Source organism: Chiloscyllium plagiosum, unplaced genomic scaffold (genome assembly GCF_037043375.1).
Source record: "Chiloscyllium plagiosum isolate Xiang-an unplaced genomic scaffold, Cpla_swu_hap1 HiC_scaffold_39, whole genome shotgun sequence".
Classification (NCBI taxonomy): domain Eukaryota; kingdom Metazoa; phylum Chordata; class Chondrichthyes; order Orectolobiformes; family Hemiscylliidae; genus Chiloscyllium; species Chiloscyllium plagiosum.
Window position 1 is genome coordinate 31,865,543 of NW_028270177.1, and position 27,563 is coordinate 31,893,105.

At 44.1% G+C, this 27,563-nt stretch overlaps 1 protein-coding gene and 1 long non-coding RNA gene across 2 annotated transcripts in view; one reads left to right on the forward strand and one right to left on the reverse strand.

Moving 5' to 3' along the window:
- sema4ba (sema domain, immunoglobulin domain (Ig), transmembrane domain (TM) and short cytoplasmic domain, (semaphorin) 4Ba) overlaps positions 1-27,563 on the reverse strand; it is a 469,915-nt gene that overhangs the window by 320,907 nt on the left and 121,445 nt on the right. The window lies entirely within an intron of this gene.
- LOC148138650 (uncharacterized) lies at positions 518-26,775 on the forward strand. The gene is made up of 3 exons (XR_015753816.1): positions 518-594; positions 24,922-25,012; positions 26,696-26,775. It is a non-coding gene; the product is annotated as an uncharacterized LOC148138650 (long non-coding RNA).

Here is a 27,563-nt window from a genome sequence, read left to right on the forward strand (position 1 = left end):
AGCAATCTGCCAATGCTGAAATCAGTCAGTACTGAGCTCAATTTCCACTGCAGCAAGAGCCATATCCCAGAGTGGAGGGGATGAGAGAACACGCTAATGCTCCTCATTATGGACCAGACTATCATGAAAGGCTGACATAATTTATTGAATTGTCAAGATGTTGAATTATTTGATAATTGAAAAGGCTGCCTGCCTGTGTCCGTGAGAGGCGAAGCAAATCTGTTCTACTATTTTCAATAGCTGTTTGTTGACGTAACCCTATGCTCTAGTAATGTAACATTATTACTGCTTGACTGTTTCCCTTAACGTATTATTAACACAGTGGAAAGATGCACATTCACAGTTTGGTTGGCAACTCATGGTGGTTGTTAAAGGATTAGTTTTCAAGGCTGTTGTGTTACGAATTAGGAATCAACTATCAAAGGAGATTTACATCTACTGAATACATTTTCATGATTTGGAGTGGGTTTTTTATTTACATACAGTGAAGTCTGTCATAAACATTTATAAATTTATTTCTTTTCAGCATGGTTCCTGAGGTCTGCCATTGGTGGATTCTGTGAGTTGGCATGCAGGACATAAGCTGAAAGGATGGTGAGTGTGGAGTATATTTGCATGAGTTGTCATTAATTTTGCATAGAAGCCACAAGGGTCATTGAGGGTGGTTGGATGTAATGGATTGGCATGTATTGGCATGGGCTGGTGATGTTGGTGGGGGCATTTGATGGGGTTGGCAGAAAAAGGGCTAAATGGCCTAAAGGACCTGGGATCCGAGATAACCGATGTAGGCTCGGGAGCCCATGATAAGGTTAAGGTCAGGATTACCTCCAATCTGCATCTGGGGAAGGCAAGGAAAGGGTAGCAGCAAGGAAAATCCCATGTCACAAACCCACCTCCTCCCTGAACAAAGATCCTATTATTAGGTAGACTTTTTCCTGAGGTAGAAACATAGTAACATAGGAACAGGAACAACCCATCAAACCTGCCCTACCATCCCATATGCCTGAATGCTGACTGAGTGTTTTGCCACTCCATTCTCATAACCACTCACTCCATTCCCATAACCTTGTAGGGCGTTGGTAATCAGAAATCTATCAATGGCAATCTCAAACAGACTCAAAGGCTGAATTTCCACAGCCTTCTGTGGTAGAAGTTCACAGCTTGATGAACCGGGAAGTTCCTCAATTCCCAATGTCTGACTCTCAAGTTAAAATCCATTCCATAAAGTAAAGAGCACCTCATTATGTGTGGATATCAGGTTGCTGTCAGCCAAGGCCCAGTTGGTCAAATCTTGTCTCTGGATCAGGGTGGTTGTGGATTCAAGGTTCAGTCCAGTGATTTGTGCAGACTGTCACTCCGAGGAACACTACAGATGAGATATTGAATTGTCTGCATCTATGGATGGATGTAGAGGTTTCCATGGCAATACTTGAAGATGAACAGGAATTAGCCAATATTCGTGACTAACAACACAAATTAGCAGGATTATCACATTGCTGTTCTGTGTGCTCTTCCTGTGAACTGATTGGTTGCCACTCTTCCTTGTGCTTGCAGTGTTTATAAATCAAAAGGTGTTTTATCGGCTACAAAGCTTTCTGGAATATCCTGAGGTTGCAAAAGGTGCTGTTGAAATGCCAGCAGTGATCCAAATGTTGCAAAGCATCATGCTTGCCCACTTGATTTTTTTTGTATTCACTCACAGGATATGGGCATCCCTGACTAGGCCACATCCCTAACTGCCCACAGGGCTGTTAAGCATTAACCATATTGCTGTAGAACTGGAGTCACACGCAGGTCAGATGAGGTAAGGATGACAGATCCCCTTCCCTAAAGGGCATGAATGAACCACATCAGTTTTTCCCGACAATCAATAATGGGTTTCCTGAACATCATTCGAACCTTAATTTCAGATTCTTTACTAAATTCAAGTCCCACCATCTGCCATGGCAGGATTTGAACCTGGGTCCACAGAACATTAGCTGAGTTTCTGGGTTATACCGGAACGTAAGAAAAAGGAGCAGGAGTAGGCCATCTGGCCCGTCGAGCCTGGTCTACCAAGCAATAAGAACATGGCTGATCTTTTCATGGACTCAGCTCCACTCACCCGCCATTGCCTCCCCACATGTTAGCTATCTCATGATGTAAAGTTTACTCGAAGCATCTATTAACAGCCGCAGTGTTCCATGAGGAACTACAACTTCCATCAGGAATGAGTCTGGCCCCAGAATGAGAGGTATTTCTCAGCAATGCTGCAATAGACTTTTGCAGAATCGGCCAAACAATTGCGAGCCTTGCTCCCTGTCGAAGGAATTGGCTGTTATTTATCTCTGCTTTATCGCTGCTCCTCAGTTAATGAGAAAGTATAAAAAACAATATTTGCCAGCTGAATGATCATAATCACCCAATGTATTGTATAGACACAGGATGTTTCCAATGGTTCAGCTCAGTGTTTGCAACAGGAAGTCATTGTACCTGAATATATATCTTGCTCTCTGATGAAAGATGAACACATTATTTTCCTACACAGCATTAACTCATAGTTAATGTCTTCCACAAGTCCAAAATGTGTGAGCAAGTTAGGGTTATCTGTCTTCCACATAAGTCTTTTTTTCTCTTAAATCCCCTGAGAATTGCCAATGTCTTCATCAGAGCTTTTCACCTGAAGATTTGTGGAAATAACAGTTTTAGTTCTGCAGAAATTGATTTCAATAATGAAACTACAGTGGAGAAAGCAATCACTTCTGACTGACTAAACCCGAGCTTCTATGAATGTTACCGGGGTGGAGACAGCTGATATGAGACTTTACTGTAGCTTAAACTTTAGTAACTCTCAGAATGCACTCTTCTATTTAGAGTGACAATTATAAACCATCACCAGCATCAGGATTTCAGCATCATTTTATTTCTGAATGTCTCCTCTCCTACTCCAAAGGCTACAGGACTATGTCCTCATGGGTCAGTGAGTGTAGGATGAAATACTTTCCCCTGTTTCCATTCAACCCCTATCTCACCATCTATTAGTGCCAGGGTGCTCTTGTGTAGAGTCATGCAGCTTGGAAACAGGTCCTTTGTCCTAACTCATCCATGCTGACCAGGTTCCTCAACTGAACTAGTTGAATTTGAGTTTAGCCCTCTAAACCTTTCCTAGCCATGTACTTGTCCAAATGTCTTTTACATGTTGTAAATGTTTAAATTGATCCATTTCTAAAATGAGTGACTGTCATTCCAAGAGTAGATTATTATGCAGAGTATGCTTGGAAAAGCCAGAAAGTGCACAATATTACAAAGCATGAGCCACACTCAATGTGTTGATATGAAATATAAAATATTAGTAAGCAGGTGCACCAAGTAATTAAAAAGGCAAGAGCAATTTTGGCAAATGTTGCAAATTTGACCTTTATTTGGGGCAGCATGGCGGCTCAGTGGTTAGCACTGCTGCTTCACAGCTCCAGGATCCCAGGTCCCAGCTCCAGGATCCCAGGTTCGATTCCAGCCTTGGCTTGCACATTCTCCCCGTGTCTGCATGGGTTTCCTCCGGGTGCTCCGGTTTCCTCCCATAGTCCAAAGGTGTGCAGGTCAGGTGAATTGGCCATGCTAAATTGCCCATAGTGTTAGGTGCATTAGTCAGAGGGAAATGGGTCTGGGTGGGTTACTCTTCAGAGGGTCAGTGTGGACTGGTTGGGCCAAAGGGCCTGTTTCCACACTGTAGGGAATCTAATCTAAAAAAAAAATTGCTCAGTGGTTGGAGCCTAAAAATAGGGAAGACTTGTTATAACTGTACAGAGTGTAGGTGAGACTGTACCTGGAAGACTATCTCTAGTTTGACCCCAATACTAAAGAAAAAATACACTGGAGGTAGTTCAAAAGAGATTCATTCAGCTGGTACCTGGAGTAAAGGGTTTCACCTGTCAAGAATGGTTAAACAGGCTGTGCCTTTATTCATTAGAGGTTAGAAGAATGAAGGGTGATCTTATTGAAATAGTAAGATTCTGAAGGGTCTTGATGCATTAGACATTGAGAAGATGTTTCCACTCGTGAAGGATTGTCAAACTGGGATGGCATGGTTAAAGATTAAGAGGACACTCATCAAAACCAAGGCGCAGAAGAATTTCTTCTTCCAGAGGGTAGTGAATGGCTGGAATTCTCAATCCCAGAGAGTTGTGGAGGCTAGATCACTAAAACTATTTAAACAGGCAGTAAATAGATTTCTTAAATATCAAGGAGCTGGTGTAAAGAGGACTTGAAGCCTGGGACAGCTCAAGCATGACCTTGTTGAATGGCAAGGCAAGTTTGAGGAGCTGAACTGCCTATTCCTACTCCTTTTGCTTATTTTTCAATGTTAAATTGCATAAAGAGAGACCCTTTTGCCCTTGTTCGTGCTCAATAAAACAGAATTTGAGGTGTTTTGCTTCTTCCAGTCGACAGCAATTTTGAAGTGTTCAATTACTTGTTATGACTGAGGTGTTAACTGAGAGGAAGGGACTGGAACACACATTGGCTCTTTGTTGTCAGTGCTGCTGGTTGTCAAGCAAGTTGCTGCATGTACTGATTGGGGTGGATTTTCGCTGCCTATAAAGAGGATTCTCTCCCACCAAGGGTTGCAGTCTGGGTTAGTAGGGTGGAAATGTCAGTTAATGATGGATGTGGGGTTCAGTCACTGCACTGCAAGAACTGGGAAAATATTCACTACATGGGAGTACTTCCACTTGCAAGTTCCCCTGCAAGTTGGCCGCCATCTTGACTTGGAAACAGTTCGTCGTTCCTTCAGTGTCGCTGGGGACACAGTTCTGGAACTCCTTCTCTGATAGCACTGTGGGTCTATCTATACCCCAAAACAACAGCAGTTTAAGAAGGCAGCTCACCAACCATCTTCTCAAGGGCTGTTATGTTTGGGCAAACATTACTGGCCTAACCAGTCATGCCCACGTGAATTAATAATAAAATTAAAAAGCTGTTGGGAAATCATGTTTTGGTAGACAAAATTAATTCCATGAAATTAAACATTCCAATATAATTTTACTGAATTAAAAATTTAACTATTTTTTCAAAATTAAAAAGTAACCTTTTTAATAGGCTTGCTGAGATAAATCACTTTAAGACACCAAAATTAAAAATGTCTGATAACTCATAATAAAAATTCATAGATTTTACTTTAACAAGATTTATTAGAATTTTAAAAGGATTCATGTTAAAAAAAAAGTCAATCCATTTTAACTCTAAAACAGTGTGGACCTCCTCATTAAGTATTCACAAATTGAGAGAAAGCTCCTTCCATGTTTGAAATGTTAAAATGTAATTACATTTAGAATCAGTGGACAACTAGTCCATATTCATATTAGTCCAGATTCAATTAGTCCAGCTTTATACTGGCTACATGTTTTGAAGTGGTAAATACTTAGGACTAGCTTTGTGTGTCCACTGACCAGAACCTGAACTGGATCATCTATGTACATACTGTGACGACAAGAGCAGGTCAGAGGCTGGGAATCCTGCAGCAAGTAATTCATCTCCCGACTCCTCAAAGCTTGTCCACCACTTACAAGAGTTTTGATGGAACACTGGATGAGTGCAACTCCAACACACTCAAGAAGCTTGATGCCATCCAGGACAAAGCAATCTGCTTCATATTACCAAATTCACCACTTCCAACATTCATTCCTTCTACCACTGACACACAGTGGTAGCAGTGTACTGTTTATAAGCTGCATTACAATAAAAAGGTGCTCCCTCTCTTTGGAAGCACTTTCCAAATCTGCAACCTCTACCACCTACGAGAACATGGGCAGCATATATGCGGGAACACTACTGTCTACAAGTTCCCCTCCAAGCCACTCACCATCTTGACTTAGAAACATATTGCTGTTCAGTGTCACTGGTCAAAATAGTGGAACTCCCTCCTTAATAGTATTGTGGGTGTAGGCTTTGGATGGGGAATTGAGAATTGAACTGCACCTTTGAAACAAAGATTCTCTACTTTTGTTTGCATAGCCAATGACAAAGTGGACAGTTCTTCAAAAACCTCACAAAGTGACTAGGTCACTGTTTCAGCTGACAGGAAGTAATAAGAAAGAGTCATAAATCTGCCTCTCTCTTGAGAGTGAATTGGAGAAACACATTAAGAGGGCAAAATAATAATCTTCTGTAAAGAGCCAGAGCCAATAATTTATCAAAAACGAAGGTGTGTCATTAAGATTGTCATTAGGAGACGGGGATGCTGCAGAAGGACTTGGACAGGTGAAGAGAGTCGCCAAAGAAGTGGCATATGGAACACCAGGTGAGGGCGTGTGAGGTTATGAACTTTGCAAAGAGGAATAGAGGCATAGACTATTTACTAAATGGGGAAAGGCTTCAGAAACCTGAAGCACAAAGGGACTTGGGAGTCCTCGTTCAAGATTCTCTTCTGGTTAACATGCAAGTCCAGTTGGCAGTTAGGAAGGCAAATACAATGTTGGCATGCATTTCAAGAGGGCTAGAATACAAGAACAGAGATATTTTGCTGAGACTGTATAAGGCTCTGATCAGGCTTTGTTTGGAACATTGTGAGCAGTTTTGGGCTCCATATCTAAGGAAGGATGTGCTGGCATTGGAGGGAGGCCAGAGGAGGTTTAGAAGAATGATTCTGGGGATAAAGGGCTTGTTATTTGAAGAGCGATTGAGGACTATGGATCTGTACTCCATGGAGTTTAGAAGGGGGGGGAATGAGGGTGGATCTGATTAAAATTTACAGAGTACTGAGAGGCCTGGATAGAGTGGATGTGGAGAAGATGTTTCCACCAGTAGGAGAGACTAGGACCCAATGGCATATCCTCTGAGTGAAGGGGCAACCCTTTTGAACTGGAATGAAGAGGAATTTCTTCAGCCAGAGGGTGTAGACACTTAGAACTCACAGCCACATAAGGCAGTGATGGCCAAGTCATTGAGACAGAGATAGATAGGTTCTTGATTAGTAAGAGGGTCAAGGGTTATGGTGAGAATGCAGGAGAATGGGGTTGAGAAACATATCAGCCATGATAGAATAGTGGAGAAAACTCAATGAGATGAATGGCCTAATTCTGATTCTATTTCTTACGGTCTCAATGGGAGGAAACAATTGAAACTTTGAGAGTGGCACAGTGGCTCAGTAGTTAGCACTGCTGCCTCACTGTGCCAGGGAGCTGGGTTCAATTCCAGCCTTGGGCGACTGTCTGTGTGGAGTTTGTACATTCTCCCCGTGTCTGTGTGAGTTTGTCCGGGAGCTCAGGTTTCCTTCCACAATCCAAAGATGTGCACTCAGGTGAATTGGTCATGCTAAAGTGCCCGTGGTGTTCAGGGTTGTATAGGTTAGGTGCATTAGTCAGGGGTAAATAAAGGGTGGGGGAATGGATCTGAGTGGGTTACTCTTTAGACCATTGGTGTGGACTTGTTGGGCCGAGTGGCCTATTTCCACACTGTAGGGACTCTATGAAAACGACAAAAGACTTGATGTCAGTCTCTGCATAACTAGATTCTAATCCTCCGCTGCTCAATAAATCTGCACACAAATTATCCTGTGTTCTTTCAAAGTTTTTGTATCATCTTTGATCAGTTTTACTTTCAGCTGACATGAAAGATAATTTTGGAACTTGTGACGTTGTTCTGTGCTGTGTCTCATGGTGACTCACTATTCAAATCAATTGGTATTTGAGGAATTTGACCTTGTTCAAAGTCATAGAGATAGTATCAATGAAAATACACAAGGCTCGCTCAGATAGAAAGCAGTCCCTCAGCGCATCACAACTGGAGTTCAGTCTTGGAGTCATTAGCAACAGTAGAAAAGGAAATTCAGATGTGAAATCATCACCTTTGCACACTTACTGGTTTCAGCCTTTCCTCATTGGGTAATAATCTTGTCTCTGCATCAGAAGACACATGGTTTAAGTCACAGTCTAGAAATGTGAGCAAGAATCCAGGCTGACCCTTCAGCAGTGTGCTGCTGGTGTGCTACGCTGCTAGAAGTGCCATCTTCTAAAGGAACTTTAAACCAAGGTTACATCTGTGCTTTTGGGTTGGGGCAGAAAAATCCCCAGATACTTCGTGAAAACAAGCATAGGGCAGCATGGTGGCTCAGTGGTCAGCACTGCTGTCTCACAGCCCCAGGGACTCAGGTTCGATTCCACCTTTGGGTGACTGCGTGGACTCATAGAGTCCAACTGCACAGACTAGTGCCGATCAAAATGTCCATCCACGCTAACCCAATTTCCCTGCACTTGGCCCACAGCTTTCCTGTCCATGCATTTGTCCAAATGGCTTTTAAATGTTGTTTATGTATCCGCCTCAACCACTTCCGCTGGCAACTCATTCCTGAAGAAGGGCTTATGCCCGAAACGTCGAGTCTCCTGTTCCCTGGATGCTGCCTGACCTGCTGCGCTTTTCCAGCAACACATTTCCAGCTCTGATCTCCAGCATCTGCAGACCTTACTTTCTCCTCAACTCATTCCATGTGCAGGAGAAAGTGAGGTCTGCAGATGCTGGAGATCAGAGATGGGAATGTGTTGTTGGAAAAGCGCAGCAGGTCAGGCAGCATCTAGGGAACAGGAGAATCAACGTTTCGGGCATTAGCCTGTTTTCCTGAAGAAGGGCTAATGCCCGAAACGTTGATTCTCCTGTTCCCTAGATGCTGCCTGACCTGCTGCGCTTTTCCAGCAACACATTTCCATCTCATTCCATGTGCATACCACCTTCTGTGTAAAAACGTTTCCCTTCAAGCTCCTTTTTATTCTTTCCCCTCTAACCTTACATTGATGCTCTCTAGTCTTCAATTCCCCAGCCCTGGGAAAAAGACTGAATGCATTCACCCAATCCATGACCCTCATGACTCTTATACACCTCTGTAAGGTCCCCCTTTGGTCTCCTATTCTCTAAAGAAAAAGGTCCTAGCTTGTCCAACCTCTCCCTGTAACTCATACCTGGCAACACCCTTATAAATTTCATCTGCACTCTACCCTGTTTAATAGTATCCTTCCTATAACAAGGTGATTAAAACTGAACACAATACTCCAAGTGTGGCCTCACCAACTGCAATATAGCTTCCCAACTTCTAGACTGATGAAGGCCAGTGTGCCAAAAGCCTTCTTCACTGCCCTGTCTACCTGTGACTCCACTTTCAGAGAACTATGAACCTGAACTCCAAGGTCCCTCTGTTCCATTATACTCCTCAAGGCCCTACCATTCACCATGGAGATCCTACCGTAATTTGACTTTCTAAAATGCAAGATCTCACACTTATCGATATTAAACTCCATTTGCCATTTCTCAGCCGAACTTCCCCAGCTGACGAAGGTCCTGCTGCAATTTCTGATTACCTTCCTCACTGTCTATGATACCACCTATTTTAATGTCATCTGCAAACTTACTAAGCATGCCTTGTACATTCTTATCCAAATCATTGATTATAGGTAACAAACAGCAATGGGCCCAGCATCAACTCCTGAGGCACTCCACTAGTCACAGGCCTCCAGTCCAACAAGAATCCTTTCACTACTCCCTTCTGCTTCCTACCATCAAGCTAATTGTGCATCCAATTTGCCAGCTCGTTCTGGATTCCATGAGAGCTAATCTTCCGGAGCAGCCTACTATGTGGAACCTTATCAAAGGCCTTACTGAAATCCATATAGACTACGTCTACTGCACTGCCCTTATCAACCTTCCTGGTCACTTCCTCAAAGAACTCTAACAAATTTGTGAGGCATAATCTCCTACTCACAAAGCATGCTGACTACTCCTTATTAAACCAGTCTTTCCAAATGCATGTGTGTCTTATCTGTTAGAATCTTCTCAAGTACCTTACCCACCACAGATGTTGGGCTTACTGGTCTACAGTTCCCAGGCTTTTCTTTGTAGCCCTTTGCAGAATAATGACACAACATTCGCTACTCTCTCGTCTTCTGGGATCTCACCTGTGGCTAAAGATGACACAAAAGTATCAGCCAAGGCCCCTGCAATTTCTTCTCTAGGTTTTTGCAGGGTTCTTGGATATATATGGTTAGGACCAGGAGATTTATCCACCTTCATGTATTCTATTACATCCAACACCTCCTCTACTGTGATATGGACTGTCCCCAAGATATCAGCACTAACTTCCCCAAGTTCCCAAGTCTTCACATCTTTCTCCACGGTAAACAGAGAGGAGAAATATTAATTGAGAACCTTGCCCATCTCCTGCAGTTCTACACATACATGTCCCACTTTGGTCACTGTAGAATCTTCAGGGCATGATAAAGGTGAATTGGCCATGATAAATTGCCCATAGTGTCCAGGGGTGCGCAGCTAGGTACATTAGTCAGGGGTAAATGTAGGGTAGGGGAATGGGTATGTATGGATGGAGGGGTTTGTGTGGACTTGTTGGGCCTAATGGCTTGTTTCCACACTATAATTCTACCATTCTTGAGGGGTCCTATTCTCTTCCTAGTTATTCTTTTTTCTTTAATATACTTAATGTATCTCTTTGGATTCACCCTAATCTTCTCAGCCAAGGCTATCTCTTGCCTACTTTTCACCCTCATGACTTCCTCCTTCAGTAAACTCCTATATTCCCTGTATACCTCCAAGGATTCCTAGCTGCTTGTACATGAGCCACGCCTCCTTTTTGCTGGTCAAAGCCTCAATATCTCTTGTCTCCCAGGGTTCCCTATTCCTGCCAGCCTTGCCCTTCACCCTCACAGGATCATACAGACCTTGAACTCTAGCTATCTCACTTTGAAAGGCCTCCCACTTGCTGGAGATCCTTTTGCCTGCAAACAAACTACTCCAATCGACGCTTGCAAGCTCCTGTCTAATTCCATCAACATTCCTTGCCCCAATTTTAGAACTTGAATATGTGGACCAGTTTTGTCCCTCTCCATAATTATTTTAAAATTAATGGGTCTATGGTCACTGCTCCCAAAGTGCTCCACCACTGTCACCCCCGTCACCTGTCCTGCCCTATTTCCCAAGAGTAGGTCGGGATTTACCCCTTCCTGAGTAGAACCCTCTATATACTGTTTGAGCAAACTACCCTGAATGCACTTAAGAAATTCCAGCCCATCCAATCCCTTAATACTCTGGCAGTCCATGTTAGGAAAATTAAAATCTCCTACTATGACAACCCTATTACTCCTGCAAGTCTCCCCAGTCTCCCTGCATATTTGTTCCTAATTCCCATTGACTATTTGGAGGCCTTAGTACAATCCCAACATCACTATCCCCTTTTCATTTCTTAATTCCACCCAGAATGCCTCACTGGATCATCCTTCAGTTATTTCATCTCTGGTTACTGCTGTGCTACTTGCCTCAATCAAAAATACAACTCCTCCTTCCCCCTCCTCTCTGTCGAGCCTAAAGCATCGGTACCCTGGCACAGTAAGCTTCCAGTCCTGTCCCTCTCTTAGCCATGTTTTGATAATGGCTATAACATCCACGTACCTATCCATGCCCTGAGTTCATCAGCCTTACCTGTCAACCCTCTTGCATTGAAATAAATGCAATTTAGTCCAATAGGCATTCCTTGCTCCCTGGTATGTTCCAGCCTGACCTGTCTCTTCAACTTATTATTTCTGATTACTGTATCTCCTTCCACCCTCCCACTTGCCTCCCTGCTGTTGAGGATCCCACTCCCCTGCAAATCTAATTTAAACCCTCCCTAGCAGCACTAGCAAACCTGGCCACCAAGATATTGATACCCCTTCAGTTCAGGTACAACCTGTCACTCTTGAACAGGTCAGCTCTACCCCAGAAAAGATCCCAATGATCTAAAAATCCCTGCCCCCTGCACCAGTTCTTTAACCACACATTCATCTGCCACATCCTCCTGTTCCTACCCTCAGTAGCATGTGGCACTGGAAGTAATCCTGAGATTATCACCAACGAGGTCCTGGTTTTTAACTTTCTTCCTGGGTCTCTATAATCACTCTGCAGGACCTCATCCCTGTTTCTATCTATGTCATTTGTGCCAACATGCATAATAACTTTGGCTGTTCACCCGCCCCCTGAGAACATTCTGCAGCTGCTCTGAGACATCCTGGACCCTGGCACCTGGGAGACAACACACCATCCTGGATTCCCATTCGCAGCCACAGAATCTCCCGTCTGTCCCCCTCACCATCGAGTCTCCTATCGCTAAGGTCATGTTTACCTTTACCCTTTCCCGCTGTGCCCCAGAGCCAGTCGTAGTGCCTCCAACCTGGCCACTGCCGCTTTCCCCTGAATGGTCAACCCCCCAACAGTATCCAAAACAGGATATTTGCACATTCTCCCAATGTCTGTATGGGTTCCCTCCGGGTGCTCCAGTTTTCTCCCATACTCCAAAGGTGTGCAGGTTAGGCGGAAAGCCAGTGCTAAATTGCCCATAGTGTCTGGGAATGTGCAGGCTAGGTGTGTTCCACAGGAAATGCAGGGTTATAGGGTCAGGGGGCAGGCCTGAGTGATCTGCTGTTTGGAGGGTTGGTATGGACTCGATTGGCCCAATGGCCTGCTTCCACGCTGTAGGGATCCTATGAAGAGCTGTGGAGTTCACACACTTTTAACCAATGTCACTAAATGTGCAGACCATTGAGACTTTTATCTCACATGTCTTGGGGTCTTGGTGGTGTCTTTAACCTGGCTCAATCTCAGGACTTAGGTGTCACAACATACTGAGATTCAATGTCCATCACTGGCACTCTCAGAACGGGCAACAATCATCAACATTGATGTGGAATTGCATACAAATATCAACAAGATCAGCTAAGGATGGCGAGTTTCCATTCTGTTAGTGAGCTAACAGGAGTCAGATTCTTAACCTGGCGTGGTTAAATGTGAACTCATGTTCTCCGTATTACAGGTAATTAGCATGTGGACTATTAGCCCAGTACCCATTAATGACCATGACATACCTCAGTACGTGAGCTCTTCCTATACTTCAGAAATACTTCATTCGCTCTTACCATATATGCTCACATATATGTTGATCTCATGTTTAAGTTGACCCATTAGTTTTGGCCAAAAAGTCTTGTATTTTCCATCTATCTTGTGTATAAGTCGACACTAGTTTTTCATGGTTATAGATCAACATTTATGTGTCAGCGTGCCTGCCCGTTGCGCTCCGCTCCGGCTAACCAACCTGCTGGCCATACCATTCCGTTCCGGGTCTTTCAGTCCACCAGCTGGCACACTCCACTCCAGGTTTTCAGAATTACTGTAATGGTCTGACAGTAGAGGGCAATTGCCGTATCCGTGGAGTCGGTTTCAGTTACCTGCGGTTTACCACTGCCTGAACATATTACAGGGAACTTCCAGAACCAGGGACCAGGGAGCTGCCAGGAAGGTAAATTTCCCATTTTGTCTATTTTGTAGATAAATATACAACCCCTCGAAAACAATACCTCGCACGTAAGTCGACCCCCTAATTTCAGATTTAAAAAACTGCTCTCAAAATTCGACATATACACGAGCATATACGGTAATCATTTTGTCACAGCTTTATCGTGTGAAAGGTACTGATTAAAAACACAAATTCTTAAAAAGGAATGATGGCATTTTAATCTTTCCCAGAGCTCATTGTCTCTTCTCCTATCCAAAGTGACAGCATTGGTGTGACAGAAGATTTTTAAAAATGCAATTTAATAATGGAAACTTTATAAATACTGGCCCATGATTCTTTGAATGAGAGCAGCAAGCTCAGCAGATCAGGAGCCTCTGAATAGTCCTTCACTAAGTGAACAAATTCCTCCCGAACTAACATAAGCCTTCATACGAAAGTGATCATACTTATGACAAGAAACCTCCATCTACACGTTTTGTAATGGCATTGTAGCTTCCATTGCTTCCTCACATCAAGATTTGCCTCATGCACCAGATGTACTCTGACTGATAACAAATGCTGGCGCCCTGAGAGCTCCAGTCTGGGCCAAAAGGAAGAGATAATCAGATTTCTTTCTGGAACGACTGCAGATTAAACAATGAATGATGTCTTGAGTATAAAAGGAAAGATGGCCAACTTCAGGCGATAGCTTTCTGATAAGATCCTCAGCTAATATCATGTGGGTTGCTTTGGATCACTGGCTTGCATCATGGAGCCCACTTCATCCACTCAAGGATGCTTCATATGGAGGTGTTGTTCTTTAACCTTGCCTTCGCTCTGTTTGAAGTTTATTGCTGTTGGTGATTTGGATGACTGGGAAAGGTACTAATGCATGTCAAAAGCTCACAATCAAACATTCCTGTATAAGGGACTTACTTAGACATGGAATAAAGATAAAAGAAATGGAAAGTTCTCACCTGTGAAGAGGTAAAGGCTTAGATTAATGAACAATAAAATACCTGTAAAAGAAAAGTTAACACTAAAGGCATACCTCAGTTGAAGTACAAAGATTACATTATAGTTCATAACAAAGCAGACGTAAAGGTCTAATGACGGGGGTCAGCAGCTTTGAAAGATAAAGCCTGTGAGGAACCATTCCACTTATGGGTTCATCAGGAAGACCAGCCTTCCTTCAACCTCTATAAATAAGTATGAATTCCTTGCTCTTTCTCTAGAATTAGGAAAATGTTTTGCTTTTAAGTAATTATCCACTTTTGAGGTGACTGTTAAATCAGTCTTCATCACACAGACAGCACATTACCAGTCACAATAGCTCACTAAGTAAATTTCCTTTGGTCCTCATCTCTACCCAATTCTTTTGTTAATTATCTTCAATCTGTATACTCTTGCCAGTGGAAACAGCTTTTCCCTATCTACACGATCAAAATTCATAATTTCAAACATACTCCTGCAATAGTCCCAATGGGACACCATAACATGATCATTGAAGGATCTTGTATATTCTGTGAAATGTTTTGTTCTGCTAAAAATGCCCAAAATCACATTCCTTCATTAATTTGTACAACAAGCTTTTTTGTTTTGTTTTGGAAGCTCAGTGTTCCCAATAATTTTGTTACGAGTTGGTCCAGATTAGGTCTGGGATCACAGTTGGGAGTGTAGACTATGTGTTAGTGAGGTGAGAGAGAGTTAGTGAGACAGTGGACGAGGCAGGAGAAGGAATCACAAAGAGATCTAGATAATAGTAAAGATTCAAATTATTTGCAAACAGCCCCAGATATGTAATCCCTAAGGCACTGCCCCCCAACCCCCTCACCAACCTTCCCCAACAAAAAAAATCATACTTCGAGGGAAGTAGGCAAATTAAATTCCAACACTCTGAGTTGTGTGGAGTGTGCACACAGAAGCAACAGATAGAAGCGCAACTGAAATGGCCCACCAACCCACTGCTATCACATTTTCTGACCGACCAGAATACTAAAATTCAATGTTGCTTCAGGAACACCATTGCTCTGGGCTCTGCTGTGACATCTACAACTTGGTCTTGCTGTATTAGCACCCAGGGAAATCCAGAAATCACCTGAGGTGAAATGTTCTCATGCCTGTGTTCAGATCCCAAGGTGCAATTGTCTGCCCCGAGCTCCACCCGCCTCAGAACCGTCCCATTCTGGTCTCTTGCATATCTCTGACGTCCTTCGCTCCATCACTGGGGGCCATGCCTGCAGCTCTCTACACCAGGGCTTCCCAAAATGAGAGTCAGAATGCAGAGGGTTGTGAACCACAAGTATGGAGTTACAAACACTGAAGGGGAGCCCCATCCTCTCCCTGCTCTGATAGATCTTCTGCCCCTTTGACATCACTCGTCAAGGGATCCCAACAGTTTACAACCGTCAAAATGGGGGTCACAATGGAAAAAGGTTTGGGAAGCCCTGGTCTAGGCCCTAAACCCCAAAGTCACCTTTCTAAGCATCTCCACCTTGCCTTCCTTCTTTCATATGCTGCTTAAAGCCTACCTCAGCTTTTGGTTACCTTTCATCTCCTTCTTGGTTCAGTGACATTATTTTTAAACTGGTAATCCTCCAATTCAGCACCATGGGAATATTTCAATACATTAAAGCCATGATCTTGCAGCTGCTGTTAATAAGAATCAAGTTACATTTTTCCTTGTTCCTAATTTATCAACCAGGATTAAAGACTGAAGAAATAAAGCAACTTTGCTCTTTGAAGCTTCAAATCTTCACGTTGTCAATCAGAAAGTACTAGCAGCTTTATTTCAGATAGTGTCTTCAGCATGGACTCTTTGGTGATTCAAGTAAGTCCAAGCTGTGAATTATTTCACCACCTTCTGTGAATCCTCTCATGACTGAAGAGTCTAATGCAGGATTGGCGTGAATGCCAACAGACTTGACATTTTGCATTGTTGTTACTGATCTGCAGTTCTGTCAGTTCTTCTGCCCGACCCCTGGGCATGGTAGATGTTGCACATTTGGGGCTGATGCCCCTTGAATCATGTCAAGCCAAGTTTCAGTGCTCACTTTCACTTGAGACTGGTCACCGCAGTGTCATCCCAAGGGGGGGTTTGTAACAGACATTTGCAAAGCTTTTTTTCTTGCACGGTGGTTCAATGCTAAGCACTGCTGCCTCACAGCACCAAGGACCCAGGTTCAATTCCAAAATTGGGTGACTGCCTGTGTGGAGTTTGCACATTCTTCCCGTATCTGCATGGGTGCTCCCGTTTCCTCCCACAATTCAAAGATGTGCAAGTTAGGTGGATTGACTGTACTAAATTGCCCATATTGTGCAAGATTTGTGGATTAACCATGGGAAATATAGGGTACAAGGATGGGGTGTATCTGGGTAGGATGTTCTTTGGAGGGTCGGTGTGGATTCAATGGGCTGAGTGGCCTGCTTCCATACTGTAGGGTTTCTATGACCGACACCTCTTCAAGGTAGTTAGGATCAGATCGATTTTTCGATTGAAGATCTCCTTGTGCTGGATGTCTTGAAACGCTTAAAAGTGGATAAATCCCCAGACTTGATCGGGGTACCCAAGAACTCTGTGGGAAGCTAGAGAAGTGATTGCCAGGCCTCTTGCTGAGATATTTGTATCATCGATAGTCACAGGTGAGGTGCCGGAAGACTGGAGGTTGGCAAACGTGGTGCCACTGTTTGAGAAGGGCGGTAAAGACAAGCCAGGGAACTATAGACCGGTGAGCCTGACCTCAGTGGTGGGCAAGTTGTTGGAGGGAATCCTGAGGGACAGAATGTACATGTATTTGGAAAGGCAAGGACTGATTATGGATAGCCAACATGGCTTTGTGCGTGGGAAATCATGTCTCACAAACTTGATTGAGTTTTTTTGAAGAAGTAACAAAGAAGATTGATGAGGGCAGAGCAGTAGATGTGATCTATATGGACTTCAGTAAGGTGTTCGACAAGGTTCCCCATGGGAGACTGATTAGCAAGCTTAGATCTCATGGAATAAAGGGAGAACTAGCCATTTGGATACAGAACTGGCTCAAAGGTAGAAGATAGAGGGTGGCGGTGGAGGGTTGTTTTTCAGACTGGAGGCCTATGGCCAGTGGAGTGCCACAAGGATCGGTGTTGGGTCCTCTACTTTTTGTCATTTACATAAATAATTTGGATACGAGTATAAGAGGTACAGTTAGTAAGTTTGCAGATGACACAAAAATTGGAGGTGTAGTGGACAGCGAAAAAGGTTACCTCAGATTACAACAGGATCTGGACAGATGGGCCAATGGGCTGAGAAGTGGCAGTTGGAGTTTAATTCAGATAAATGCGAGGTGCTGCATTTTGGGAAAGCAAATCTTAGCAGGACTTATATACTTAATGGTAAGGTCCTAGGAGTCTTGCTGAACAAAGAGACCTTGGAGTGCAGGTTCATAGCTCCTTGAAAGTGGAGTCGCAGGTCGATATGATAGTGAAGAAGGCATTTGGTATGCTTTCCTTTATTGCTCAGAGTATTGAGTACAGGAGTTGGGAGGTCATGTTGCAGCTGTACAGGACATTGGTTAGGCCGCTGTTTGAATATTGCATGCAATTCTGGTCTCCTTCCTATCGGAAAGATGTTGTGAAACTTGAAAGGGTTCAGAAAAGATTTACAAGGATGTTGCCAGTGTTGGAGGATTTGAGCTATAGGGAGAGGCTGAATAGGCTGGGGCTGTTTTCCCTGGAGCATCGGAGGCTGAGGGGTGACCTTATACAGGTTTGCATGGATAGGATAAATAGACAAAGTCTTTTCCCTGAGGTCGGGGAGTCCAGAACTAGAGGGCATAGGTTTAGGGTGAGAGGGGCAAGATATAAAAGAGACCTTCGGGTCAACATTTTCACGTAGAGGGTGGTACGTGTATGGAATGAGCTGCCAGAGGAATTGTGGGGGCTGGTACAACTACAACATTTGAGAGGCATTTGGATGGGTATATGAATAGGAAGGGTTTGGAGGGATATGGGCCGGGCACTGGCAGGTGAGACTAGATTGGGTTGGGATATCTGGTCGGCATGGACAGGTTGGACCGAAGGGTCTGTTTCCATGCTGTACATCTCTGTGACTCTATGACCTCAGATACATAGCCCACTTGTGAAAGCTAAATATTTCCGGGAGGGATTTTCATGATATTGAGCTCAATGGCGGACCTCATTGTTGACACTAAAATATAAGTTACAATGCAGAAGTAAGAAATTTATAAGAGGATATGGATAGATTAGGTGAATGGGCCAAAAACTGGTAGATGAATTGTCACAATAAATGAGGGTGAGGTTATCCATTTTGGTTGGAGGAATAGAAAGGCAACTTATTATCTCAATGGAGAGAAACCTCAGAGTGTTTTGGTGCAGAGGGGTCTGGGTATCCTCATGCATGAATCATAGAACGCTAATACACAGGTTGAGCAGATATTAGGGAAGGCAAATAGAACTTTGGCATTTATTGCTAAAGGAGTCGAGTATAAAAGTAAGGATGTGTTGCTGCAATTACACAACGAGTTACTGAAACTGCACCTACAGCACTGCACACAATTTTGGTCCAAAGCCAGAAATTGCTGGAGAAACTCTGGCAGCATCTGTGGAGAGAGAAACAGAGTCAATGTTTCAATCCAGTGATCCTTTTCAGACTTTACTGTTGTGAAGAAGGGTCACAGCAAAACATTAATGCTGTTTTTCCTCCATAGATTTTATTTTCATTTCAGATTTCTAACATCCGCAATTCTTTATTGTATTTTATTGTACAATTTAGTCTCCTCAGTTGAAGAAGGGTATAGCTGTATTGGAGGCAGTTCAAAGGAGGTTCACTGGGTGGATTGCAGTGATGAAAGGCTTGCCTTGTGAAGAATTGGAAATGCTGGTGTTGGACTGGGGTGTACAAAGTTAAAAATCGCACAACACCAGGTTATAGTCCAACAGGTTTAATTGGAAGCACACGAGCTTTCGGAGTGACGCTCCTTCATCAGGTTATAGTGGAGGGCTCAATTGTAAGGCACAGAATTTATAGCAAAAATTTCTATCTCAGGCGACCGAATCAACACGGACATCTACTACAAACCGACCGACTCCCACAGCTACCTGGACTACACCTCCTCCCATCCTGCCCCCTGTAAAAAGGCCATCCCATTCTCCCAATTCCTTCGACTCCGCCGCATCTGCTCCCAGGAGGACCAGTTCCAAAAACGCACAACCCAGATGGCCTCCTTCTTCAAGGACCGCAATTTCCCCCCCGACGTGGTTGACGATGCCCTCCACCGCATCTCTTCCACTTCCCACTCCTCCGCCCTTGAACCCCGCCCCTCCAACCGCCACCAGGACAGAACCCCACTGGTCCTCACCTACCACCCCACCAATCTCCATGTACAGCGCATCATCCGCCGTCATTTCCGCTACCTCCAAACGGACCCCACCACCAAGGATATATTTCCCTCCCCTCCCCTATCAGCATTCCGTAAAGACCACTCCCTCCGTGACTCCCTCGTCAGATCCACACCCCCCACCAACCCAACCTCCACTCCCGGCACCTTCCCCTGCAACCGCAGGAGGTGCAAGACTTGCGCCCACACCTCCCCCCTCACCTCCCTCCAAGGTCCCAAAGGAAACTTCCATATCCGCCACAGATTCACCTGCACCTCCACACATATCATCTATTGCATCCTCTGCACCCGATGTGGCCTCCTCTATATTGGGGAGACAGGCCGGCTACTTGCGGAGCGTTTCAGAGAACACCTCTGGGACACCCGGACCAACCAACCCAACCACCCTGTAGCTCAACATTTCAATTCCCCCTCCCACTCCACCAAGGATATGCAGGTCTTTGGACTCCTCCATCGTCAGACCAGAACAAAATGATGGTTGGAGGAAGAACGCCTCATCTTCCGGCTAGGAATCCTCCAACCACAAGGGATGAACTCGGATTTCACCATTTTCCTCATTTCCCCTCCCCCCACCCTGTCTCAGTCAAATCCATCAAATTCAGCACCACCTTCCTAACCTGCAATCTTCTTCCCGACCTCTGCGCCCCCACCCCAGTCTGACCTATCACCCTCACCTTGACCTCTTTCCACCTATCACATTTCCGACGCCCCTCCCCCAAGTCCCTCCTCCCTACCTTTTATCTTAGCCTGCTGGACAAACTTTCCTCATTCCTGAAGAAGGGCTTATGCCCGAAACGTTGATTCTCCTGTTCCCTGGATGCTGCCTGACCTGCTGCGCTTTTCCAGCAACACAGTTCCAGCTCGGACCTCCAGCATCTGCAGACCTCACTTTCTCCAGCAAAAATTTCCAGTCTGATGTAACTGAAATTATACATTGAAAAATACCTTGATTGTCTGTTGAGTCTTTCATCTGTTCGAATACCATGATAGTTTCACTTCTTTCATGTGTAAATCACAAAACCTGTTTTTAAAAGTTGCATTCTCAGGTTAACTGTAACAATTGGTTAAAAATCACACAACACCAGGTTATAGTCCAACAGGTTTAATTGGAAGCACACTAGCTTTCGGAGCGACGCTCCTTCATCAGTACACACACATACACACGGACACATATATACACAGACATGCACACAGGCACTCACACACCCTTACAGACACACACACCCACACTTACAGAGACTTAGACCACTCTATACTCATGCACACACATATACACTCTCTCTCACAGACATTCACAACCCCCCAACCCAGACACACACACACACTCCCACACTCACACATGCACCTCCTCACAGACTTAAGACACTCTACATTCACTACACACACATATACACTCTCTCTCACACTCACAACCCCCAACTCAGACAGACACACACACACAGACACAAAGACCCACATGTACACATATATTTTGTGGGGTGAATTTGTACTTGCAGAGTTACATTGTACTTGCTCAAAAACTGCATGAATTCATGTAAAACTCTGTTATCTCACTTTTTAGATTAGAATCAATCTAAATATCATGGCAAATACAGAACACAGGGGGCTAACACCTTCAACATATTGTCTAGCTAACACCAATTGTTACAGTTAACCTAAGAATGCAACTTTTAAAAAAAGGTTTTGTGATTTACACATGAAAGAAGTGAAACTGTCATGGTATTCGAACAGATGAAAGACTCAACAGACAATCAAGGTATTTTTCAATGTATAATTTCAGTTACATCAGACTGTAAATTTTTGATATAAATTCTGTGCCTAACAAATGTGCCCTCCACAACCACCTGATGAAGGAGCGGCGCCCCGAAAGCTAGTGTGCTTCCAATTAAACCTGTTGGACTATAACCTGGTGTTGTGTGATTTTTAACTTTGCCTTGTGAAGAGAGATTGAGCAGTTTAGGCCGATACTCCTTTGAGTTTAGCAGAATGAGAGGAGGTCTAATTGAGATTAATAAGATGCTAAAGGGGATTGATATAGAAAGGATGTTTCCTCATGTGGGCCAATCTAAAATGACAGGTTTAGTTTTAGGATAAGGGCTGGCAGATTTAAAACAGAGATGAGGAGAAATCACTTCTCTCAAAGAGTCATGAATCTGAAATTCACTACCCAAGAGTGTGGTGGATACTGGGACACTGAGTAAATTTAAGGGGATAAGCAGATTTTTAATTAGTAATGGGTTGAGGGCTGTGGAGAGCAGGCAGGAAAGTGGAGTTGAGGCCAAGATGAGATCAGCCATGATTGTATTAAATGGTGGAGCAGATACAAGGGGCTGAATTGCCTACACCTACTCCTCGTGTTCTTATGTTTGTGTCCTGCCACTGAATTCTCATGTGTATTTGGTGGAAGTGTGCTTGAGCTCTGAAATGACACAATAGCAGACTCAGGAACTGTGCCGTACTGCAGGGTGGTAAGGACAATGGCCTTATTGACTTTGGTTTTGGTCTTCATCTTAATACCATGTGGCTTCAAATCACAATCAGGTGTCAGCCACATTCATAGCATGCCTTAAAGGTGCTGATATTGATGGTACTATCTAGTCATGAATCCAGTTCATACTTTGTACGGTTGACATAAGAAGATCAAAGGGCACCAAATACTTCTGGTACTTCAGTGACTCTCACCAAATCCAGTTTAACTCTGTTCCCTTAAAAATCGTGTGTGTTACAATATATTTCTCACATTCCTACAAACCTACCAGAAAATCTCGTGTTCTTTCATGTTTTGCCAAAAATAACTCTTTTATTAGATTATTGTTACAGCGTAGAATGCTTCTGGAAACAGGTCATTCGGCCCATTGAATCAACATCAACACTCTGCACAGCATTCCAACCAGACCCACACCTCTACCCTATCCCTGTAATGCTGCATTTCCCATGGCTAATCCACCAAGCCTGTACATCCTTGGACTGTTGGAGGGAACCCACGCGGATACAAGGAGAATGTTCAAACTCCACACAAACAATTGCCTGAGGGTGGAATCAAATCCAGGTCCCTGGCACTGTGAAGCAGCAGTGCAAACCACTGAGCCAATGTGCCATCCTAACAATTCTAGCATAAAACATCACTGGCTATTGTACCTGAATGATTCAGTTCATAGGACCACAGATGTTAACACAAAGTTGGATTTTATAGGGCTTCATGATAATACTACTCTTCTCCCCTAACCCCTGCTGACTAATAGGTTTGTTGCCTGCTCAAGGGAAGAATGGCAGTCTGTTTCTCCTCTCAAGGACAGCAAGGCCAACTTCAGAGATGCTCAGTAGAGCCACTGGGAGAATGGTGGCCACTGCTGGTTCTGCATTCAGTAGATCAGGAGGCGAGGTACAAAAGATTGGAATTCTCTTGGTGCTTTCAGGATCAGCCAGAGAGTTAGACTGGGGGCTTCCAGGATTTGAAAGGCCCAAGCAGTTTGTCACCTTGGAAGGAAGGCAGGGTAACACCCTGGGCATTCCTGTCAGGGGCTCAATAGGCCAGTTAAAGAGGGATTTCCCTTGCCCAATAGAAGCCCGTGCAGCCTGACCAATTGGGTGGGCCTCTCCTGCTGCCCCATAAATGCCAACAGATTTTGGATTAAACCCTTAAGTGGGTATTCATTACCGATTTAAGGGCCTCAATTGGCTCAATGATGGGTGTGGTTAGCTGGCAGCACCCCCACTAATGGCACAACTGGAGTTGGGCCAATGCAAGTGAGTAGTTTGTGGGCAGACTTCCTGTGCATTGTACCTGTCAATCTTCAAACCAACCCATAACTGCAGCTCTGTGAATATCGAAATCTTTCAAGCAGCCCGACCCGAGCAAGCATCTTTTAGGACCTCACAGGCTTGCAATGCTCTCTTCGTCACAATTAGTCCACACCAATTCAAATATGGTTGAAGCGAAGCATTATCACTGGTGTAATGTAGGATGAACTGCAGCCGATTTGGACACAGTAGCAACTAACCAACTTTGATTTATAAGGATGTTACTGAGACTGGAGGGTTTGAGTTATAAGGAGAGGCTGGATAGAGTGGGATCTTTCTCCCTTGGAACATTGTCAGCTGAGATTTATAAAATCATGACGGGCATAGATATGGAGAATAGCCATGGTCTTCCCCACGATAGGGGAGTCCAAAACTAGAGGGCATAGGTTTAAGGTGAGAGGGGAAGGATTTAGAATACATTAGATTACCTACAGTATGGAAACAACTACATTATTCAGGGGTAAATGTAGGATAATAGGGTAGGGGAATGGGCCTGGGTGGGTTACTGTTCAGATGGTCGGTGTGGACTCGTTTGGCCGAAGGGCCTATTTCCACACAGTAGGGATTCTGTGACGTTAGGGTGGCACAGTGGCTCAGTGGTTAGCACTGCTGCCTCACAGCACCAGGGACCCTGGTTCGATTTCCACTTTGGGTAACTGCATGGAGTTTGCACATTCTCCTCGTGTCTGTGTGGGTTTCCTCTGGGTGCTCCAGTTTCCTCCTACAATCCAAAGATGTGCAGGTCAGGTGAAGTGGCCATGCTAATGTACACAGCCTACACATCCCTGAACACTATGGGCAATTTGGCATAGCCAGTTCACCTAACCTGCACATCTTTGGATTGTGGGAGGAAGCCAGAGCACATAGGGAGAATGTGCAAACTTCAGACAGACAGTCACCTGAGGCTGGAATTGAACCTGGCTAACCACTGAACCACCATGCCATCCCCAAAAGTGAACTGAGGGGCAACTTCTTTACACAAAGGGTGGTGCATGTATGGAATGAACTGTCAGTGGAAGTGGTAGAGGTAGGTACAGTTACAACATTTAAAAGACATTTGGATGGCTGCATAAATTTGAAAGGATTAGAAGGATATGGGCCAAATGCTGACAATTGGGACTAGTTCAGTTTAGGAAGCCTGGTCGACATGGCTGAGTTGGGCTGAAAGGCTGTATAACTCTATAACTAGCAATGAAATACCAACCAGATAACTGACTTCCAGAATTGACCAGAACACCAGTGTAATGATACTGTGGCTTTAAGAAATGCATGTTGTCCTGATTTATTTTTAAGAGAGAGATTGAACAAGAGGTGGTGAGCAGTCTGTGGTAACGTAAACAGCTTATAAGGCCTTGAGGATTTTTTAAAATGTTGGAACAATACAAGCAGCCTGGCTGGGTGTGGCCAGCTCTCACAAGCCTGAATTTATAGTGTTTTTACTTTAATTTTTAGATTCAACAGAAGCTGCTGCTGTCTTGAAGAAGTAGAAGCTATTTTCCCCTTCTCTTGGGTACAGCTAGAAGCTGGAGTTTCTCTGCTCACTGTGGGTATTGCATGTTTTCTGAACTTGCCTTTTTGCCTTAGAGGTGTGTGCATGGGATGCTACTATATTGGAACAGTTAATTAGTAATATTTACTGTATCTAATATGGAGTTAAGTTTTCCAATAGAATTAAGTTATTCTAAATTATTTTCTCGTTTGTTATATTTTAACGGCAGTGTCTGAATGTTTTGCTTTAAATCTGGTAGTTTGACTAGTTGAATTGCATCTGGAACAAAGCAGATTACATTGTCCTTTCAAATAAGAAGTTAGGGTCAAGGCTACCTTCTGAAAATATTATGACAAAGGGTCTGGTCAGTCTGGTCTAATCCATAACACGAGGGAGGCCTCCCTTTTTCAGTTGATCTTCTTCATGCCCATCTGAGGGAGGGGGGGGGAGGGGAGTCCATTTCACACGTTCTCAGAAATGGGGTGCCCCTGACAGTGCAGGACTGCACTGAAGTGTCAGCTGATTTTGCTGCCTGGATTTTAGTCCATGGGTTGGGAGTGTAGATTCAGAAGAATTGCTAGCTGTACAAATGCAGCTTCTCAGACTGGAGGTTTGGAGTGAGGGGGGGTGGGGGGGGAAGAGGCCATTAGGACTTGGCCTGGCTGTCTCAGGCTATAAAACAGAGTGCAGAGGCAGGCTGGGTGAAGGGCCTATCTCCATGATTAGCACTATCGTCAAATTTCAAAATAGAACGCATAAGATATAAAACATCCCTCCAGTCCTCATCCATCACCACATCCCCAACATATCTCCTCTGGCCCATCCATGCCAAACCATTCCACCTCCCATAATCCTTCAGACCCTCTGAAATAACTCCACAAAGGCTGCTATCCCATCAGTAAGTCACCCTTTATTTACATGTGCATAATACATGACAATGACCCAGCTAGCACTGAGCGAACAGAACCCCTGACCCTCCTGTTTATATCTGTCAGCTAAGGTTCCCTAATTGGTCCAGGTTAACAGCCCCAATCTGGGAGCTCATATTCTATAAGGACCACCTGGCTGATCTTGTTCCAATCACTATACTCTCCATTCTAATCTATGTCCTTGGATCCTTCCCAATGGGTCTTTATATAGTGTCATAAGAATTGTACAGCATGGAAATTCATCCATGCCGACCAGATATTCCAACCCAATCTAGACCCATCTGCCAGCACCCAGCCTATATCCATCCAAACCCTTCCTATTCATATACCCATCCAGATGCCTTTTAAATGTTGCAATTGTACCAGCCTCCACCACTTCCTCTGGCAGCCCATTCCATACACTTACCACCCTCTGCATGAAAAAGTTGCCCCTTAGGTCTCTTTTATATCTTTCCCCTCTCACCCTAAACCTATGCCCTCTAGTTCTGTAAAGTACAAAGTGTCTATTTCAGACTCCACTCTATTGAAAAGAAAACTTTCATTCAGAAAATGCATTTACTACATTTACATTCCTTCAATTAGGTAATGACTTACATGAACAAGCATTTCAATCAAGTGCACAATCCCTTATAACAACAAGCTTTAGAATTTATTTAAAGCCATATTCCAAATTTAGATAAACACCTGGAACTGTCAATCAAACTGGGAAATGGCAGGCAGCCTACTGTGGAAATAGGAAGTTGTAAAATCAGTCATGCAGCAAGAGAAAGAATGAAGTCGTAAGCAATGCTTTATTTTTACACTCTAGAGATTTTCTTCCAAAGATTTAAAGAGCTGGACATTTAAATGCTTCAGCAGAGTGATGGAGCTCCATTTGACAGTTGTTATTACAGATCCTCTTGGCAGGATTGACAGGACTTCTAACTGCTACTTCTGATACTTCTGACAGGTGAGGTTGGCAAGTGTGTTTTCATTTCCAATAAGCCTGATAGTTAATGAGTTTAGGCACTCACTATGTATGTTCATGCCTTTTAAACAGTACCAATGACACAAGGGCTACACAGTGGGTCAGTGGTCAGCTCTGCTGCCTCACAGCACCAGGGAACCTGGTTCAATTCCAGCCTTGGGCGACTGTTTATGTGAAGTTTGCACATTCTCCCTGTGCCGGTGTGGGTTTCCTCCGGGTTCTCCGGTTTCCTCCCACAGTCCAAAGATGAGCAGGTTAGGTGGATTGGTCATGCTTAATTGCCCATAGTGTCCAGGGATGTGCAGGCTAGGTGGATTAGCCATGGAAAATGTAGGGTTACAGTGATAGGGTAGGGAGATAGGTCTGGGGTAGGCTGGTCTTTGGAGGATTGGTACAGACTCAGGCTGAATGGCCTGTTTCCACACTGTATGGATTCTATGATTTATCTCAACATGGGACCTAACCTTCAACAAATGTATCCCTTATCCCTATCCAAGGGAAATCTGACATCTCAGCCATCCAAACAAATGCACAAAGTTCTTTCCTGCTCTTCCCAGGTCTACCTTGCACCCCTTGGTTGTCACACTCCTGCATTACCAAAGTGAAAAAGGAATGGAGCCAACTAGTAACTAAAATACCAGCTACCTCTGGGAACTATGCATTGTGACCCTGTGCAAGGACAGCAATTAGTTAGCAAATGGAATGATGA